At 41.2% G+C, this 19,924-nt stretch overlaps 1 protein-coding gene and 1 pseudogene across 2 annotated transcripts in view; one reads left to right on the forward strand and one right to left on the reverse strand.

Annotated features, from left to right (window-relative positions):
• Positions 1 to 18,212, reverse strand: part of llgl2 (LLGL scribble cell polarity complex component 2) — a 43,289-nt gene extending 25,077 nt beyond the window's left edge. For both annotated transcript variants that reach the window (XM_088927126.1, XM_088927125.1), the window contains exon 1: positions 17,954 to 18,212. The gene's annotated coding sequence lies outside the window, so the exon portion shown is untranslated. The remainder of the gene's footprint in view (positions 1 to 17,953) is intronic.
• A 134-nt stretch (positions 18,213 to 18,346) lies between these two features.
• On the forward strand, positions 18,347 to 18,425 carry LOC148824000 (U4 spliceosomal RNA; annotated as a pseudogene).
• The last annotated feature ends 1,499 nt before the right edge of the window (positions 18,426 to 19,924 follow it).

Here is a 19,924-nt window from a genome sequence, read left to right on the forward strand (position 1 = left end):
TGGAGATGTAACCTAATTAAATGACTTTTGTTGACTCAGATGGTCACAGCAGTCCATGAATGCACTACTGCAATGAGAAAGGGCAATGGGAAAGCTTAGTGTTGAGACAGTCATCTCGTGCACTGAATACACATATATTTTGAAATGCCCAGCTTAAAAATTCTTCAAATAGATATGTACTATGTGATAGTGCATAGTGTATAGAGGCTGTAATCCACTCCAGGTTTTGCAAACTGTAGACTGAGGCAAATATCATTCATTATCATCTTTAGCACCACATCTGTTTATGCAAATGTACTTAAAATAAGGTTAAAACCTTGAAACACACAAGATCTGTTACTGGCTTGTACAAAAAATCTCCAGTCTTCTTTTCATTCTCGATGAGGTCACTGCAGGTCATTCAATGCCTCCAGCATTGCAGTCTTACACATTAGATACTTGTTTGATTGCCCAGTCATGGAATTCAAAGCATCAGTGAGTGTAGCACAGCTTTATTTGGTTCTGCTTAACTTCACAGAGGACATGAGGTTATCAAAACACAAAAATCACCATCTGATTTCCTATGGCATTGAGTTCACTTAATTAAAAGAAAATAATCCTGTCATGGACCCTATGGAAGAAAAAACTCTTTTTCATGAGTCTCTAATTAGAATCATACTTTTTTGGACAATCCAAGAATAATTTTAGGACACTATCATATTTAATCTATCTGGACATTTGATTTGGATTGCAGCACAGATGTTTTGAATTGGAGTTACATATGTACATAGCTACTGAATCAATCTGGTCCATTGAGAATGGAAGTCAACATTTGCCACTTTGCTCTTTTTCAGTTTCAGTTTTTTGCAATGTGAAACCACATGCATGCCAGGAGGCAAGGAATACATGTCAAACGGTGACCAACCTCTAAAATACCCTTTCTTGCGCAAGTGCTTCACCGCAGTCACACACACAAAACACAAATGTGATGTACTGCTGTAACACATGCATGAACGAGCATAAAAAGGATACAAGTCAAATTACTAAATTCTTAATAATAATGGCTCTTTTGTGTTGACAATGTCAAATTTTCTCACTCAGATCATATGGTAAGAGGTGACATTTTCAAGAATGTTGAAAGCATAAAGATGTTGTGGTTAGAAAGGTACAGCAAAAACCATTTTACTTTAACATTTGGCTTCTATGCTCTGGGTAGCACCCATGAGTTTCCTACAAAAGGACAGAGCTCTCCACAGGAACGCACAATGCCTTCTACTGCTTCTTCAATTTTCTTATGTAACCAGAAAATTAACAGTTAGCAAAGCTGGTGGAACGAAGTGTTTTATGCGACGGACAATATTTTTTTCTCACGGAGATGTCGACTCTAGTGAAAAGCAAAAGAGATCACAGGGCCCTGGGGAAAGTGCCAAGAAGAAATAAACAGACTTGAAAACTTCAAAGAATTTAAATGATCTTTTCTGGTATGCAATGAACACAGACAGAAAAACGAAAGTGAAGCACTAAATACATCTAAACCTTAAATGGCTCAACCTTAGGATTCTAAGCACTGTAATAAGCACGTAGGTATAATTACACCCTAACAGCTTTTAAGGGGAGTTAACTGTTGTAAGGCCAGCCACAATGACCTTCCAGTCAGTGAGAATTAAAGTTTTCTGACCAAAGCTAGTAGCACAGTGTTGCAGTTGTGAGTACTACTGCCTTGCAGCTCTGGGGCCCTGGGTTCAATTCCAGGCCTGGGTGCTATATGTGTGGAGTTTGCATGTTTGCCCCAAAACATACTGGTAGGTTAACTGGCCTCGAGAAAAAACTGGCCGTGGTGTGAGTGCGCGTGTATGTGTGCGCACTGCAATGACTGGCAATCCCGTCCAGGGTGTAACCCCGCGACCCTCCCACGAACTGGATGAAGAGGTTAGAAAACGGACGGAGGACCAGAATGACCACAGGCTTAACAACCACCAGAAAAACCTGAGAATGGGAATGAAAAGCACAGGTGCGTCCTGTACCAAAAACAGATTTGTTTTTTTTTTACAGAAAGATTATAGAGTGGAGGGAACAAAGCAGAGGAATAATATTGAAGTAGATTCTCGGGGATCCCCCAAAACACATGGAATTGAGACACTGTGGTGGGAACAGTGAAACCACAAGGAAACATTAACAATGTGGCCACCACTAATATCCTTCTCTACTAGTAGTTGACATCTATAACCTAAGCATAAAGACCATTTGCTCTGTGATGGTCACACGTTACAAATAGAGCTCTTTGACTCTACTGCAAACTGAAAGACGCTCATGAGAAATGAAAACCAAAAATGCCTGCCCAGGTTGAACATAAGGAAACGGATCAAATTTTGGGGGAACTGCACATTGTGACTCTTCGTCTGCTCTCCCTTCATTTAGACAGCAGTGAGGGTGGGGGAGTGACAGGTCAGTACTGGACTACCCTAAAGGCCCTTTGGTCTCTCTGCAAACAGGGCAAGAATTCCTGTGCTGCTTGTCAGTAAGAGCTGATGGATTAACCTGGGTTGCTACAGTAGTATATTGTGACAGGAAAAAAAAGCACATAAAACCTATTGTACATCACAGAGCAGGTGTAGGTGTAGATATAATTAGACTGAGTTAAATGTTTTAAATATTTATATGGAGCAAGGTACACTTGAACAAGATTTTGGGAGATTTTAGACATGAGTCATGTTGCTTGTGGTATTCATTTCTGGTCCTCAAGAGAAATTGTGTCTTCTGGTTTTCAGTCCATTCGGGTCTTTTGGAAGTGTGAATCAGCTGTTTATGTTACCACTGGTGCCATGACTTTTGGCGGTGCGGTGGCTCTGTGGCTAAGGATCTACGCCTGTGGCTGGAAGGTTGCCGGCTCGAATCCCGTGGCAGGTTGGGCCCCCGAGCAAGGCTATTAACCCCCACTGCTCCAGGGGCGCCGTATAAATGGCTGACCCTGCGCTCTGACCCCAAGCTTCTCTCCCTGTCTGTGTGTCACATAGAGAGCAAGTTGGGGTATGCAAAAAGACAAATTCCTAATATAAGAAATTGTATATGGCCAATAAAGTGATCTTATCTCCCAGATTAAATCAAAACTGCAAAAGGGCCTGTAGCTCTCCCAAACTAGGTAAATATCACTGGTCACCATCACACCTCAATTCTGCAAATTCTGCAATTACACATAATGAAGTTATCATCAATGAAACAGATGGTCTAACATGCAAGAACAGTTTATAAAGGAGGGTGATTAGATCAAACAGTACCACCAAGCTACAGAGACAAATGGGAGCAGTATTTCAAAGAATATTGAAATCAACAGTGCTATCCATATAGACCAGGTGTTACAACATTGTGCTCAGATCATACACATTATGAAATCAGGATAATCAAACAAAACCCTACACTAACACCAAGAAAAAATCCACATTATAAGATTCTTTCTTATCAACCAACCATAACAGGGAGATGCAGTGGAATGCATGACTCCTGCACACCAGACAAACTGATCTATGCCTTATCATAGATTAGCACCTGGTACAAGAATTAAGTCTAAACCAGGAATCAAACAAGTGTAACTTCATAGCAAAGGAGAAATGCACCAGGTGACAGATCTACTGTGACTTCCTGTAAAGAGAATAGCAAACCCACAAAGTGCTGGACTACAACCGTTCTTCCTCTTGACGTGCATAGCTAACTTCCCTTCTTTCAAGCAGAGGTGCTTTGAAACAGAAGTGCAGGTGCCTGTGAAAGAGATCTTCCAAGTGGTGCCTCTTTCAGCTGTGACGTACACTCTGGCTTTCTCGGGAATAACTTACCCTGCAACCCCTGTTGCCACTTGTTCAAACTTCTCTTCCTCCGACAGCAAGAACAAACATGTCAGATCCATTCCAAAAGCAATGGGGAGATCACAGCAAAGCCAATGCACGGCCCATTCCAGCCATCTCACATGAACTTTCCTGGCACAACCCTCACTAATATTTCTTATTACGAGTCATCATTCCTGGCAATAGCACTTGAGATGCATGACAAGCCAATTAGGCTTAATCACCATTCACCATTGCGGGAATTCCGCTCGCTGAACTGGATGTGGACACAGGAAGCTGCAGGAAGCTAGGGAAGATGTCCGCTTTGCTACATACATGAAACTTGCCTCCAGTTTAGTGTACTGTGTGGTGCAGTGGACTTCGGTCACAATATGCAACTTGCAACTCGGGGCACTGCATCATTTCAAAAAGGTACGGCACCTACTGCTGTGCTTTAAAACAAATTGACCCTCCAATTATTTTCCCCCTTTATGCCCACCAGCTTGGAAAAGAAAGACTCAACACAGCAAATCCAAACCACTCCCTTGCAAGCTCAGGAGCGGAGGGCTGAACACATCCCGAGCGCCTTCTCGCAAGGATGAGCCAGTCTGAAACATCAAGAGTTAGAACATCTCCAGTAACCAGACTGCAGCTGGCATCGATGGCACAACTGGAGCACTTTGTTCTTTTATTTGCATGGTTTCCCACCAGCTGTGTAAATTTTAGCCTGTGCCAAGTGCAGAGATCTACCACACCAACAGCAATTATCAAGCAGAAAAAATGTTATATTTATAACATTTATAAGTATAGTTCCGGATCTCCAAGGTCACTGTGTAATGACTGTATGCTTGAAAAGGTAATTTCACACTGCCCATGTCCACATCGGATCCTGCCACTGGAGTCTACCGTGCCAGAAAGCGTACCCTTCCCTATTGCAAGAAGGAGAGGTATTTGTACTGCCATACGGGGTGAATACACTGAAATGAAACAGACAAAGAACTGGCCTGTGATCAACACAGGTTAAAAAGTTCATATTTACACCTGAGCAGCCATGTGACCTTCATGCTATAGATCAGCAAAGAGCAATGAATTTTGGGATGTTTCTCAAACAGCAGGTTGAAAAACCCTGGACTTGTTCTCAAGCCAGTAGTGAAATCTACGGCTTCCCTCCCTCAAGTTGTAAAAGAAAAGTCCTGTGGGACCAAACATGGGCTTAGAGTTTTCAGCAGTGCTCACAGGAAGATACAATTAACTCTAGAAGATATTTCCCTTTCACTGTAACTCTACCTTATTGAATATCCCATAGTTATCTCTTAAGGGCTTCAATCATAACATGTCTTATCACTTGTTCCCGAAGAAAGCTCATTTTGGATGAGACTCATCTTAATATCCATACCCTAAATGAGGGCTATGGTATGGATACCTATTTTCATAACTCGAAATAAGGCCACAAAGTTGTAGAAATAAATAGGCCTGCACTCCGTGTCTTAATACATATCTCCAGTATTTGTTTCTTATATTGAATTTAATAAGATACATATTCATACCTCCTGTTTGCAATTGTATGCCCTAAAATGCCATTTCATATTACAGAAGTTTCATCAGGGTTGTAAAAGAGAAGAAGCCCTTTAGCTCAATTGACGTATTTGGTTGCTAGAAACATATTCAATTCAAGGATCTCTTTCAGCCACTTCTTGATGGATCTTGTAGAAATTGGTTCTTACAATGTAGCTGGGCTGTTTGTTCTGGACTCCTACAACCTTTTGTGTAAAGAAGCACCGATGTCAGTCTCAGTGTCCTTTAGTGCTGGTTTCATTATTGGTGCTGCAGTAGTTCTTCACACTGGTTTTGCAAATATCTTATTGGATTTTAAACTTTTACTCCTAAAAGACTGAGAGGAAATGGCCAGTTGAGACACTGTATCTAACCGCATGAAGGAATGGAACAGTATCATCATTATGATTAACATAACTTACAATTCAAGCTAAACATGGGCATGTTTAAATCATTAAAGAGCAACCCAGTAAAGATGTAAGATGAGAAAAAAGGTACTGACCGTTTATATTACAGGATTTAAATTAAATTAACACAAAATTCACAGTCACTCACTTATCTTACTCAAACTCTCCGAAGATATCCATTTCCCATCTTTCCAGTTATTGTGATGCACTATGTTTCTGCAATAGTAGGAAATGGGATTTCTGCCAAGGTAACTAGGGCATCCCAGTTTGACAGTTTCTAGTTGTTCATTAACTCACACAATTGTAATCAGTCCCAGCACTGTTTCACATGGATGCAAGAATAAAAATGTGTACAACACATGAAATGATAAAACATATGTCCAATGTAACTCACCTGCACAATTCATTTTACATAACTGGCATTACTGAGCACTGTTAGTGCTCAATGAAACCATAATTAACCCTTTTTTTTAGTGGAGAAATAAACTTAAAGAAGTGGAAAGGGGCTCACTGGCACCATAAGAATGGAATTGCAAACCAACACATTCTGCCATTCTGTGTGAAGAACATCTGAAATGTTACAAACCAGGGGAGATTTATAACCTCATTCAGTCATTCATCTCATCAAGACCATTTGTCACTAGTGGTGAACTGATCCAAGGATTTCATCCGGCCTTTTCTTGAGAGAAGCCACATTATCTATCAGCTTCAACAACTTGATTGGGTGGCTTAACCCTTTGGGAAAAGACATGCCTCCTGTTCTCAGCTTAAAATGGACTTCCACAGTTTACACTTGTTCCTGTTTCCCTGTGCATTGTGAAGATCACTGTGTTTCTGGACTGTCTGTGCCTTTGAGGTTTTAAATGCTTGTATCAGGTCCCCTGACTTTCTCTGTTCAAGCTAAAATGGTTCAGTTCCTTCAGTCTGTCAGTGCAGCAAATTCTTTTCTACTGTATAACATGGGAACCAAATTGCACATAATATTGTAAATCAGGTCTTACTAGTGTATTATACAATTTTAACATTCGTAGTTTCTATTCTACACTGCTAAATTCTAAACTATACATCATAACTTTGTCCTTCTTATTACTTCCCCATCTTATATAGAAGATATATCAACAAATGTTTTTCATATGTAGCTTCTTGTAGCTCAGGGTTTCCCCATCTTCTATTAGTGTTGAGCAGAGAAACATCTGGAATTCAAAACTTTTCATTTAAAAACCTTTTTCAGGCTGTGAATTTCACACGCAAGCCCAGTCTCTTCCAGCCTGCAGCAGGCGAAGAGGCGCCAGCAGATGTGATTCAGCCTCGGCGGCCACTGAACTTGGGCCCAAGGTCACCCTGAGCCCAGGCAACAGGCAAAGCTGGGCCCCGTCACATCGGGCAGACACAAAACTGGCTAAGGAAAAAATTACATTGGAAATCGGTCATATTGTCAAAATAAAAGGAGCGGAAATTCCAAAACCTAGCCGGGCTGAAATGCATTTGAAAGCAGAAAGAGGGGTAGGGCATTCAGGGTCAGAAATGAGGTGGGCCTTTGGGAAGCTTCCCCTAGTGACTCAATGGCAGTGTGCCCATTGCTAACCAGACTCGTGGGCAATGCATTGCTGAGGCTAAAATTGGGCAGCAAAATAAATAAAAGCTCACGCAATGGAAAAATAAATATGCAGAAGATTCAATGTGCCTGAAATGAAGAGGCCACACCACATTCCTCACAATGGGTGAAAGAAATGACCATGGAGACATATCGCCGTCTGCTCTGTGTAGGATTTCAAGTCCTACAAAACTGAACTAGATAGCAATGGAGGCACATAATTATGTGGTTTTGCATACGGAGTAACAAGCCAATTCGGATCTTGCGAACAGTCTTCAGGGAACGAGAAAGACAAGCAACAACCGCTCACGTCTTGAATGAGGATATACTGCAGATAATGACGGTATAATCAAGCCCAAGTTTAAATTATCAGTTTGGTGTGCTGTCCGCAAAACCGGCCATACCGCAGATGATTAATAAAAGATTTATTGTTAAAAGGTTTTCAGGACCGTGTTTAAGTGGCGCCGAGGCTCCGATCTGGAAAGAAAGCTCACTCTGTCATGCTGGTGGACACGTGAGGCGTCCTGCTCCCAACACTGGGGGGTCTTATTGTGCCCTTCACTGCAGGACCGTCCCAGAGAGAGCCGGCCAGCCACTCCTTTCAAACGCTTGGCAGGCCCACGCAGAAAAACCTATTCAGGATCTGATGCGAAGTGGAAAATGTTCTGTGCAACTGGCTCTATCCCAAAACCTGAATAATGGTTAAAATCTTTGGAGATTTTTTTGTGGTGGGGTTTGTAAAAACTTGTATGGCCAGTAGCCCTGACCATGTACTTCAGCAAATTTTAGAGAACACAGGAAGCATAAAACTTGTCATCTTAGAAGAATGAAAACATTGAGCTCCCACACACACAAACTACTTTGTTTTCGACCAAATGGGTGAGATGAGCCAAAAGGCCTCCTCGCCTTTGCATCCTGTATATTGTTATGAAAATGTATCTTTAATTATATTCCAACTCAGAAAATTAAAGGTGTGTCACAGTTGTTCCCCTTTTTCAAGGGATACATTGCCAACCAACGTTTCCTTTCAGTCAGACCAGGGGGTTGGGTTGATCTCTTGCATGATTGTGACCAACTGGCATTTCTTGCCATTTTTGGGGGGCTCTTTAAAATTGGCTGCAACTTCTGTATGGCGTGTTAAAATTGCTAGTGAAATTACAAAAATCAGCAACATGTCTGTTTTAACTCCGGCAGAAAAAGTTGATTTCATATGTGCATTAATCAAAACTTCAGAAACAGTGGACACAAAGAACAATAAAAAGTAGAATTGTTTAGCTAATTAGAATGATATAAAACTGATTTAATCCTGACCTTGAGCCAATTCTAATCTATAGCATATTTGCTGGTGGTTTCTAACTCTCCCAAAACATCTTGTTCCCACTATAAAAAAATCTGCCATCATGTAGCCTAGTGGTTTTGGAAATTGCAGCTGTTGAATGAGTCAAGTGTTTTCTCACCCTAGCCAGCCTGATGATTGGTATGTCAATTGGTGGATTTTAAATTAACAAGGTGATACTGCAAGACTAAAAACAATGGCGCAGTGAAACAACTCCGCAGGCCAACAGGAGACTGACCGCATCCATGCAACCAAGCAACTTCTTCAGGGGATCTATGTACAGACAGATTTGCTATCACTCCAGAAATAGAATAACCACACATATGGTACTTGCACCTCATTTTATACTGTCAAAATTGTGGTCTACCTGCAAAAATACAGAATGTTTGTTAGCAAATGAGGACTCAACTAAAAAAAAATGCTGAAAAGGCCGAGACAGAATCAGGGCCAGTTATGTTACTGTCCAGCTCTGTGCTTGTTTACATAGACAATACCACAGCCTCGCAGGAATTTCAAAGCAAGCAAGAAAAACGAGAAAGAAAGATGAATTGGCATCTTAAAAAAATTCCTTCCTCCTTGCCTTACGTTACACTGTGTAAATCAAAGGCCTTTCCACTTCAGAATTACCCCTCCACTCCCACATGACTTCATGACTCTAAAACATGCTCTCAAAGACAGAAAAAATGCTATGAACAGGTTTCCAGGACTAAGCTTGTACACATATGGTTTGTAACCAAATTCTCAGCATATACAGGAGATAAGAAAAGAGCGTTGCAGGTACCAGCTTGTCCAGACGAGGAACAGAAACCCAAATAAAGGACTTTCACTGTTCCATAACTCTCAGGAGTGTTGGTCTTTCTTCCAATGGATAGTTCTGGAAAGAACACTGTGTAGGGTTTTTTTTTTTTAAGAGTCATCCAAAAATTCTCTTGCATCAAAAAAAAATACAACAACGACCCTGTAAAGGAAATCCCCCTGTTAGTTTAGGGGACTCTTCAGAAACACTGTCAAGCCTGGAAAGAGTTAAAACTGAATCTTGCTCGCACACAAAAACACACGTAGAAAACCAGTTCGACCAGCCCGCACAGACCACAGGCAGCACAGCCAGGGAGATGATGTTGGCACCTCCTTCTGACTTTTCTATCCTTCAGCCCTGCTCACAAAATCTCAAGCCCTCTGCGAAATTCACAGCAGCATTTTTTTTCACTAGAGTAGAAGCCAGGTAGCTTAATCACCAAGCTGGGAGGGTCAAAATCAAAAGCTCAACGAGTCTCACCAACTCCTAGGTGCACTGGACTAGTGTCTGTCTGTAGAGGAAGTGCTGTGCAGCTTTAAGTTGGCGTCTTCAAGCAATATCCGTTTCCACAGACGGTGTTTAGTGTTCTTATTGCAAAAGGTACTCCCACACAAACAAACAATACACCCGGCCAAATACTACAAAGACTACAAAGGAACAGCCAAGAATAATACAATTACACAGTTCTCGAGCATCTCAATCTTGTTCTGTATGTTTTCAATTCTATACTTCAATGTGAGTTTGTAATATTAATTATAAAAGAATACAGATGTCTTCCGGGAGCCTTAAATCAAACCTCCTTTTGTCTTGAAGCAGACTTCTGATTTTAAAAAAAAGTTAGTTGTGGAGGTAAGGTTTTCATCAATTCACTTTTCTGTAAATTCTGCAGATTACACACAACTGTTTTTGTTACAAGCACAACCAGTTAGGGCTATGGAAGAAATACATGAAAAATGCCAAGCCCCAAACTCATTTGTAGCACTAGATATTCTTAACCCTAGCAGCATGATGCCAGTTTTTATACTGTTGCAAATGTGAGCATCACCCTGCAACATCCAGCCAACTGCACAAGCCTGCAATCCCAGCTAAAAATATAAAAAGCAGCCTCTAATGTCTTGCATTTTCTCTTCTAAAAGCTGTGGTGTTAAAGTTAGGGCTCTCTATGTTGCAAACATAAACCTTAGGTTTAAGGTTCACAGAGTTCACAAAAGGCAAGGCCTGAAACTTAATATGCAACACAGGCAACTGTTAAAAGATCCTACCAATAGTGGTATCACGCAAAACTAGAATTATTGTCACCGCTAAGCCACAGATGGGAGAAACAAGGAGAACTACTTAATACTGAAACCATCCATGTGGGTAGAACTTCAGAATTGCACAATTCTAGCGGAAAATGAACATGGGAAAGAGGTCACTAAAGACGTTGTTGGTCTTAAGACTCAGAGCACCAGATGACAGTGGGATGATCTTTCAAAGGAAGCACAAGGGCACACCTGGGGATTCGCCCAGTACTGCTCTCCAGTTGGCAGCACAGTAGGGGGCTGCAGTGCTACCCTTCACATCAATGGAAAAACGGGACACCCCACGTTCATTACTTTCTGTCAAGGGGTGTGCCTGAAGCAGGCTCTTAGCTTTGAGGGGACAGACAGCTTTCTTGTGTAATTTTTGGAAAAAAATGCTTGGTCATCTACCTCGAATTCAGGCCAATGTCAGCAGATACCCAATTAGATCATTAAATAACAGGGGAATCCAGGTCAAACCCTGAGAACTCGTAAGTAAAGGCATGAAGAACAAGTGCAGGAATTCCGTTTCATTCACCCCTACAGCAAAAATACAGTCCCTTATTGCTCCTGTTGGTGCGTATCATAACCAGATGGATTTGCATTGCCTGCAGAAAACTTTGTAACGCAAGCTGCTTTATAATCCACTAAACATAAAGGACACAAGAATACTTGCACTTCACTTGTACCTAAGGCAACTCCAACCTAAATGCAGTAATGATTGTACAGTTTCTGTCCTGCGATCTTTTTCTTTAGTACAATATTATATTTCTCAGGAGAATAGTAATTGGGGATCCATCAGGATATGTGCTTTACCAAATGAAATGGCTGACAGGGTGCAGTTGCACGTGAACTGTTTGGGGTGGGGTGATTGTTTTGTGATGTTATTTTGACTAAAAACCCGAAGAAGGCTCCAGAGCCAAAACGTTGCATTTCCTTTCTTCTCTTTTCACATGGAATACACCTTTACTTGTTCCTTTGCAGCCCATTTCTTGCTTTCAACATAAACAGAAGGTGGCACAGAATTAGAGATCTTTCACCGTTATAACACAGATTACAATGCTTCCTACCATATGTCACAAAATAATGTAACATTCCCAAGCTTAGTTCAATGCTAAACATGACAGTTTACTAGCCCACACATTAAGATGGTTTTCAGTTATAGGATCAATTAATGATCATGCAGTACAGCTCATAAAAAGTTAAGCTTTGGACTCTAGAGTGGTGAAACCACTAATGGAGTCTGTACAAGAGTGTGTTTTAAGCTCTGCAACTTACCATACCATATACTATTTACACTTACCATACAGGGTTGAAATAAGCAGAAGAGGCCCATCCATCTTCACACGTTACTAATTGTTATAAATCAATACCAAAATCTTGTCCAGTTGCACCTTGAAAGAATGAGCACTGGATTCAAAGACTTGGCTGGACAGATTATTCCAGACACCCATGACTTTTCTTTTGAAAGAGCAGACCTGTTTTTTTCACCATATTTTCTAATGAGGTTTCTCCTCTTGATACGATTAGAAGCAAATGATGGCAGAGGATGGTAATACAGTCACCCCCCCCCACTTAGGCTTACACTTCCAAGACAAATTGGTTAACTGGTCATTAATGGGTTTATAAAACAAACAAGTGTTTCTATTATTTTAATTAAAAGGACTCAAAATACTTTCAGAGATTAAGACACTGCTGCCCCATCATCAATGACCTAGGCATATTTTTCATCCATTCATTCATTTTCCAACTGCTTCATATAGTTCAGGGCTGCGAGGAAGCTGGAGCCTAACCTGGAAACACACTGATACAGACACACACACACACACACACCATGGCCAGTTTTCCCAGAAGAACCCCACGCAGATAGAACCCAAGACCCCAGAGATGCAAGACAGCCATGCTAACCACTGTGCCACCATGCCACCCACTGATTGTTCAAACTTTTAAAAGTCTCTACCATACCTTCCTGTGTTTTAAAAACTGTTGAAAAGTCCAACCTATGTCAGAACCATGCAAGAGCCAGCCACTCAACTCCTCGTTTAAACAGCTTCCCGTTTTACCAATCTATCACTTCTGTAAACTTCCCAGGACAAAGATAGTATTGTTCCGCTCCAGTTAACATCAGTCAACCAGGTGACAGGTAATTGTACTGTTATTGTCTTGTGCAAGATCAGGCAGCACAAGAGCCATGTGCGACCACACCACATGCAGTAAAAGGTATGCCAATTTTATCAAAGGCAACCAAATTCTTGCCCAGAATTTCCAATACACCGCCTATTATGAAAACACAATTTAGTGTTTTCTCAGGTTTCCTTTGTTAAAATGTCCCTATACCACTCACCTTGGAGACTCATTTAGTCTTCATGGTTATTCTGACCTACCACTGTAACCCACATGTAAGGGAAAGAGACTCAACAGAGGATGGGTGTTCTACATAATCCTATCTATTCCCAGTGAAACTTATCAGCAGAGGTTACACATTGATCCCTGAAGCAGCAGAAAATATCAACTCAAAGATGCTTGAGTGTAAGTCATGCAATCCTATCATCTAAACAAAAGAGAGCAAACTTTCGACACTGGTGCCAATCACAGTAACTAAGTAACTTGGCAATCTGAGCTGCAGCAGTTTACTTCGGTCCAGACCACAACGTTATTCTTTCTGTTGCCCATATCATATTGTCTCTGCGGCATTCAGCTCCCGATAGAACGACTAGACATCAAAAAGTGTCCTTGCCTTGACTGGATCAATTATGCTGGTAGTCCTAAGAGGACAGACGACGTGGAGGCCAAATGGGCTACCAATCACTCTCACTGCAGGATTATCAGAGAACCAGCTCCTCAGTCAATGCAGTTGGAACATTAAAAGAACAGTCAATAGGATTCTTAACAGGTACCACTCATGTTTCAAAATACTATGTTTTCATACTATGAAAGACCCTAGGGGCTTGACTTGTGACACAACATGTTCTTTAATTTCATGAGCTTTGTAGATTGACTCTTAGTCCATCTGAAACCATGAACAACCTATGACGCAGATGTGAGCTTTGACAAGACCAGCACAAACCAAGTGCTATAAAATATCTATAGTTTTAAAGTGTTCTCAAAAAGCCACAAGCTGCAAACTTTAAACATACTACATTATTTTTAATTTTTCAACTAATAAACTTAAGAAGCACCATAGCATATAATTTTTATTTTAAAATGGAAATACATGCCCACTTGAGTCAATAAGAAATTGAAGACAAATAAGCCAAAGACACTTTCTCACTATCTGTGACCATAAACCCTCACTTAGGATCTCAAGGGGCGATACTACTAAACACACCCACAGCATGATTCACTTCTCACATTTCACACTATTCACTCGTCTGGGTGTCTTCCCATTCAATGACAGAGCAACACTGACTCATTTTCCATGGCACCCTGCTTCTAAAAATTTCATTTTTTCCCCCCAAAAGAATTTATAAACTTCCTATTTGGGATCCAGCAATCTGACTCTGTTGTACACAATTCAGCCTTCCAAAATCTGCAATCCAAATTGCTGAAGAGAGAAGCCATCACTCTGAGGCACAGAGTTTAAGCATCTTGAAATAATAACCCAAATCTCAACATGTCGCACATTGCAGTATGCAGAAAAGCCGGAGCAGCTAAGTTAAAGAATGTAAATGTTTTCCGATTTCAGAGAACAACCCTCTGCCTTTGATCAGGCTCAGCACACAACCACCACCAATACTTAAGGACAGAGGTCAATTCAAACCAGGCTAGTGAAAACTCAAGTCCACTTTTAAACAGAACACAATCTAATAATCTAACGCTTAACCCTAGACCAGACTAATATTATTACGCGTTCAAAAGCAGTCTTAAACTCAGTAAAGTCACCAGTTTAATCTGAATTAACAATGATCAAACTCTGCCCTGCAGAACATGTATTTATTGTAGAACTATATATTGGTGATCTATATCTAAAACAGTTACCAAACTATAATGTGATACATCGACTGGATGTGTTGGTATTTTAAATTAATCTACAGGGATAACAAGCATCTTAACTACCACTGGCTGGAACATCAGTATTCAAAAAACACAGAACCACTTACAAAAATGTAAATGTTAGGAAATGCAAGAATAACCTTTTACCTCATCCACTTTGGATAGTGTAAATACTAAGGTTGTGCCGTAATATGTATACTTGTACGGACATTTTTACATAATCTGAATGAAATAAAAGCACTAAAAATGGTTGTCCGAGAGACAGTAGGCTCTGTGCAGAGAAATGTGGGTGTCATTGGTTGCACTTTAAGCCGACTTGTTGGGATCCTTTTTAGGAAATAACTGGATAAAAATCCTCAAATTAGTTATTAGCAATTAAAAGAGCTTGATTAAGCCTAAATGGTCTACAACTTCTTGTTTGGATCAAGAAAAATAAAGGGATCTAACTGCAAACGAATAATTTGTCAGCAACACTCGATAAAGGGGGGTTCCATATGTGCCTTCAGAATTTGGTGCGTAAAAACTCAAAGCAAACCCCCTCCTCCAGCAGCAATCAGAGCTGCATCACGCTCAGCCCCAGCAGGTAAACCCTCCTCACGACAGTGTGGGCTTGGGGCAGTGACCAGGCACGCCCCCACCAAGGGCATCAAGGTCTCATAGTGCGGAGACACTGTCCAGCTGCAGAACTTGCCAGGACATAACGCGTATCCCAGGGGCATTCCTAAAGCCACATCTGAAATCACTTATAAATTTTCTTTCTTCTGACCAACTGAACGCAAACTTGCATGAGCTGTAATCCTCAAACAGTGCCTCTAACAAAAAGCCCTTTTATAAAGTTAACTAGGCATATTACAGCATGTGCAACAAGTAAGAGTAAACCTGCTGTTTCTTGCTGCAGTTACACTACCATCACAGTTACCAGGTACTAGGCTTTAGCAAAGCACTCACTAAGGTTTTTATACCCCTAATTCCATTATAAGGAAGATACCATTACAACTGACTTAAGAAAGGTCTATGAACCCTCCGCTAAATTGCTGAAAGGTCTGTATTGCATGAAAGCATTAAACTCCACAACAGATCCTAGGTCTGCAGTGCATTGTTATGGTTGCAGGTATGAAGTGGGATTTATTTCTATAGAAATGTATCTCAATCATAGTTATATATAATAAATGATGCCAGCCTCCTATGCACTGCTTTCTGAGCCACTGCAGGTTTTCCGATTTGCAGGCTGTTACAAAGCATCATGGGGTGCAGAGAAGTCCTGATGCAAGAGACAATGGGAGGTGTAGGCCAGATCAAAATATAAAGCTTGTATGTACTCTTTGCTTCGCCATCCATTTCCAGAGGCACTGAAAACCCCACAGGGGACAAACTGCTGAACAGCAGGTGTCCAAGGCCAAAACAGCCATTCTAGGGTGGAAAAAGACAACTGACTCAGCACTCCGGTCACCTGACACTCCACAGCCAGCATCTCCTTCAGAGACAACGCTGTTTGACCGCACCCAGGTTAAATGACAAAAGAAGCGGGATGCCCCTCTGCTTTGGCTGGTAACCAGGGTGGGCACCCCCACCCCCCACCTCAGCAAGCAGGAAATGCAGGAATCTCTATGAACGGGCGATACCCATCGAAAACAAGCCACAGCAGCCAAACACAAAAAAACAAAGCAGCAGGTTGTTTTGGCCCAGTGTCTCTCATGGTTACGCACAATCTGTATTTTAAATTAAAAAACATTTTGCACAGGTTTCCAAAAAGGGGACGTAACCGGTCAGGCACAAATGAGCTGCCTTTAGTCCAGCAATGCACACTAACAGTCCATGATCCAGCTGGTTAATGCGAATCTGATTTTTTTAATCTATATCTTTTTTCCAACGTTAAATAATACAAAGAAGCAAATCCATCCAAGGAGATACAGGAACAAAAAAAAAAACACAAAACAACAGGCTGCCAGAGGTAATTACACATTTGAACATCAAGTTAACATGTTTTACATACATCAATTGTGGTTTTTTGCCTTGTTAGTTTTCAAGTTTCAATGGGGCTTAAGTAGTTATATTGCAGTTCCACCTATTAAGCATTAAAGGAAGGAAGAACATTAGACCATTTTGTTTGATATCTGTGATGTGATATCTGCCCAGTATTACTAAAATATAAAGGAAAATATTCATTTTCCATACATCTTGCAAACTATAACATACTATGAAGTTCAATAAATCTAACATTCATATGTAAATGTTTGAAGATAAAGTGTTGCAAATCTATCCAAAACTGTATATATACCGGTAAGGAAATGCTTGGGTGGCGTGGTTATTGAACAAACGGATGAGGTCATGCTGTTACTGCCTACCTCCAGCATGTTACCTGCACCTAGGGGCGGGTGCCGTTTCGCTATGACGTCTCCCCCCACCTCTCAATTACAGTTGGTGGACATCCGGGAATGTCGAAACAGGGGGTCGTCATAACCCACCCCCCACCGATACATGTATGATAGTAACGAGAAAAACTCAACTCATCTCCTGCTCGCTCCGCGTTCGTTTCCCTATTCTAAGTTGAGCACCTGCATGGTCTGCACGCCTCGCCTGATTTCTGTTGGTCATCCCAGTTTCTCCTTTTTTTTTAGGATTGAATTATTTGAAACTCACATTAATACCACAAACAATACTTTCCCCTCTGGGTAAACACTATCTGTAGTTAAGACTCTTCACATTCGTCCATCTTTACAACCCGTCAGAATGGAATTCGATATGCTTGTGATTTGTTACCAACGCATGCAACTTTTTTGGTAGACGTTTCTCGCTTACATACATTATTATATACTCCTTGTCTTAAAGGTCAACATCTGGAGCAGACTCCTCACAAAAGTAACGATGCCTGCCACTCGTGTGCCTAAATTATTTTAACTCCTTTTGATAGTCTCTTCGGAAGAGAACGTTTTCAAAGAAATCTATCCCTACTGAGAAAATGAGTGTTTGCAGGTGGATTAGGGCGGTTCTTCGTACGATTCCCCACTCCTTCTGTTAACGGTAACCAGATACTTCTTACGGAGTACCCCGCTACCTGTATGCAGACAACCCTGAGTTTACGCTTCTTGCTGGATGCCCGCCATGTATCCAAGAACAACTTTCGACCCACTGCATCCCGACCCACAAGTTTCACCTGTGGAGAAGGAAACACTGCTGCCGTGGCCCAGCAAAAACTCACCTGGACCTTGACTGCGTTTCCCCGGGGCCAAACCAGTTACTTTCGCTCCTAAAACCTGCGGGTCCTTGCTGAGGCCTTCTCCAGCTTTCTAAAATCCAAAGCCGCGTCCCTGTGCCCAGTCCCGCTTCCTCCTCCCAAGTATTCCCTGGTGTTTACCCCCTTCGTTACTTTCCCAAACTGCAGCCTCGATATTTCCTGCTGCCCTCTCCCGGGTTCAGCTGTCTGTTCTCGGTGACTCACCTCGCTCCGCCCCTCCCCAAGAGCCTCTTTCCGGGGTTTTTTTCCTCCTTGTGGGAGGGGATATCACTTATTCATGAAGTTTCGGGGACTCCCTACAGTTCCTAGGCAGCGATCCACAATTTGAAGCGAAAACCTCCCTCCAATACTGAAAGTTGTATTGCACGGTGGCGGTATCGTAGCCTATGAGGTTTAGCCGAGGCGCGATTATTGCTAGTTGAAAACTTTTATTCCGTTGAATGCTCAGATCCCCCCGAAAGAATAGAAAAAAAATCTCATTTGCCTGCTGGTTTTGAACTTCCACATTAAGGTACCGGATTCAAAATGTACAGTTATTCAAAATTGTACTAAGTTTCGACGTGTTTTGTTTTTCTCGTTTTTTCGTAAGGGACAACAAGGGACAGAAGACTGATGCGTATTTTACAAGATTGCCGGACGTTAGGCAAAACAAATATAAAATGTAAAGTCTTTCAAAAACAGTAAAAGTGATTTTTAATTGGCGTTGCCCATTGTCGGTGTTTCAGCAGCATGCTTACATAAGGTTTCGTGGTTTAAGATCGTATTCGACTGTTGAGGAAACTCTTTTGTTTACTATAACCACAGTTCTCAGAAAAGATGGATCAGCGATCACCTTGTTCTTTTGTTTGACCCTTGTTGGGAGATTATGTGTATCCATATTGCTACGTACTATTAATACAACGAGCTGCACACTGCTTCAGCTCCAATCTGTCTCCTCAGAACCCCTTAACATAGGTTTAGTTTCATAAAAGTTTTAAATATTGCTAGTTTTCCACCTCATCAATTATTACATTTGCTTGACATTTCTAACCACAAAAAACTAGGACGTGAAATCAGCCATCTTTCTGAGAAGGAATATATGTTAGGATAATACACTGACCTACAGTAAGTCAACATCAAAGTCAATATATTGTCACTACAAAAGCACTGCAGTAGTAAAATGTAAGAACAAATACAAAATAAGACAGATAACTACTGTTATTACACGTGGGAGTTGTGTCATGCAGTCTTCTGAATACTTTGAATTTAGCTAGTGATTAACACTCAAGCTTTACACTCAAGTTAAAGCTTTTAAAACAAATGATTAAATCAATGATAACTTGGAAAACAATTGCAGCTGGCTCAGGAACAAGGATTAGTCTGCGAACTAAAGAGATTGTTGTTCAGCAATCTAGACTTGTGGTGACGGCAGTACAGAAAGTATTTGCATATAAAACAGCAATTTTATTTTTTCAAAGTCACTCCACCACCTTTCATGTTTGTTCTCTGGTCTAGTTCACGAAGTGTGTGTGCAGCACTGGCTCGGAAGGGAATTATTTCCAAATCTCAAGTGATCCTTTACATGACACCGAACAAGGTTGGGACAAATTCAACACATCACTGTCACATTGTGCTCACAGGAAGCAATGCAAAATAGTATTAATGGAATGCAAATGTCAAACGGACAAAGTGTACATGCCAAAGCATCTACCCTGACAGTAAACAACATGTTGGAGATCGCAATCTAAGATTATTTATGAACCGCACCACCATACCACATAGGACTAGGGGCATGAGGTCTGTCGATGTAGCAGAACATGTATTCTCTCCTGATGTCTTGAATGGTTCGTCAGTGGGAGAGTGTCCCTAAAGATGGACACATCAGACCTCATCAGACACCTTTGACCTTTTACAGGGGTCTTAATGAAAAGAAGGTGTCCTACTCCTGGACTAGAG

Source organism: Atractosteus spatula, chromosome 11 (genome assembly GCF_055471065.1).
Source record: "Atractosteus spatula isolate fAtrSpa1 chromosome 11, fAtrSpa1.hap1, whole genome shotgun sequence".
NCBI classification, from domain to species: domain Eukaryota; kingdom Metazoa; phylum Chordata; class Actinopteri; order Semionotiformes; family Lepisosteidae; genus Atractosteus; species Atractosteus spatula.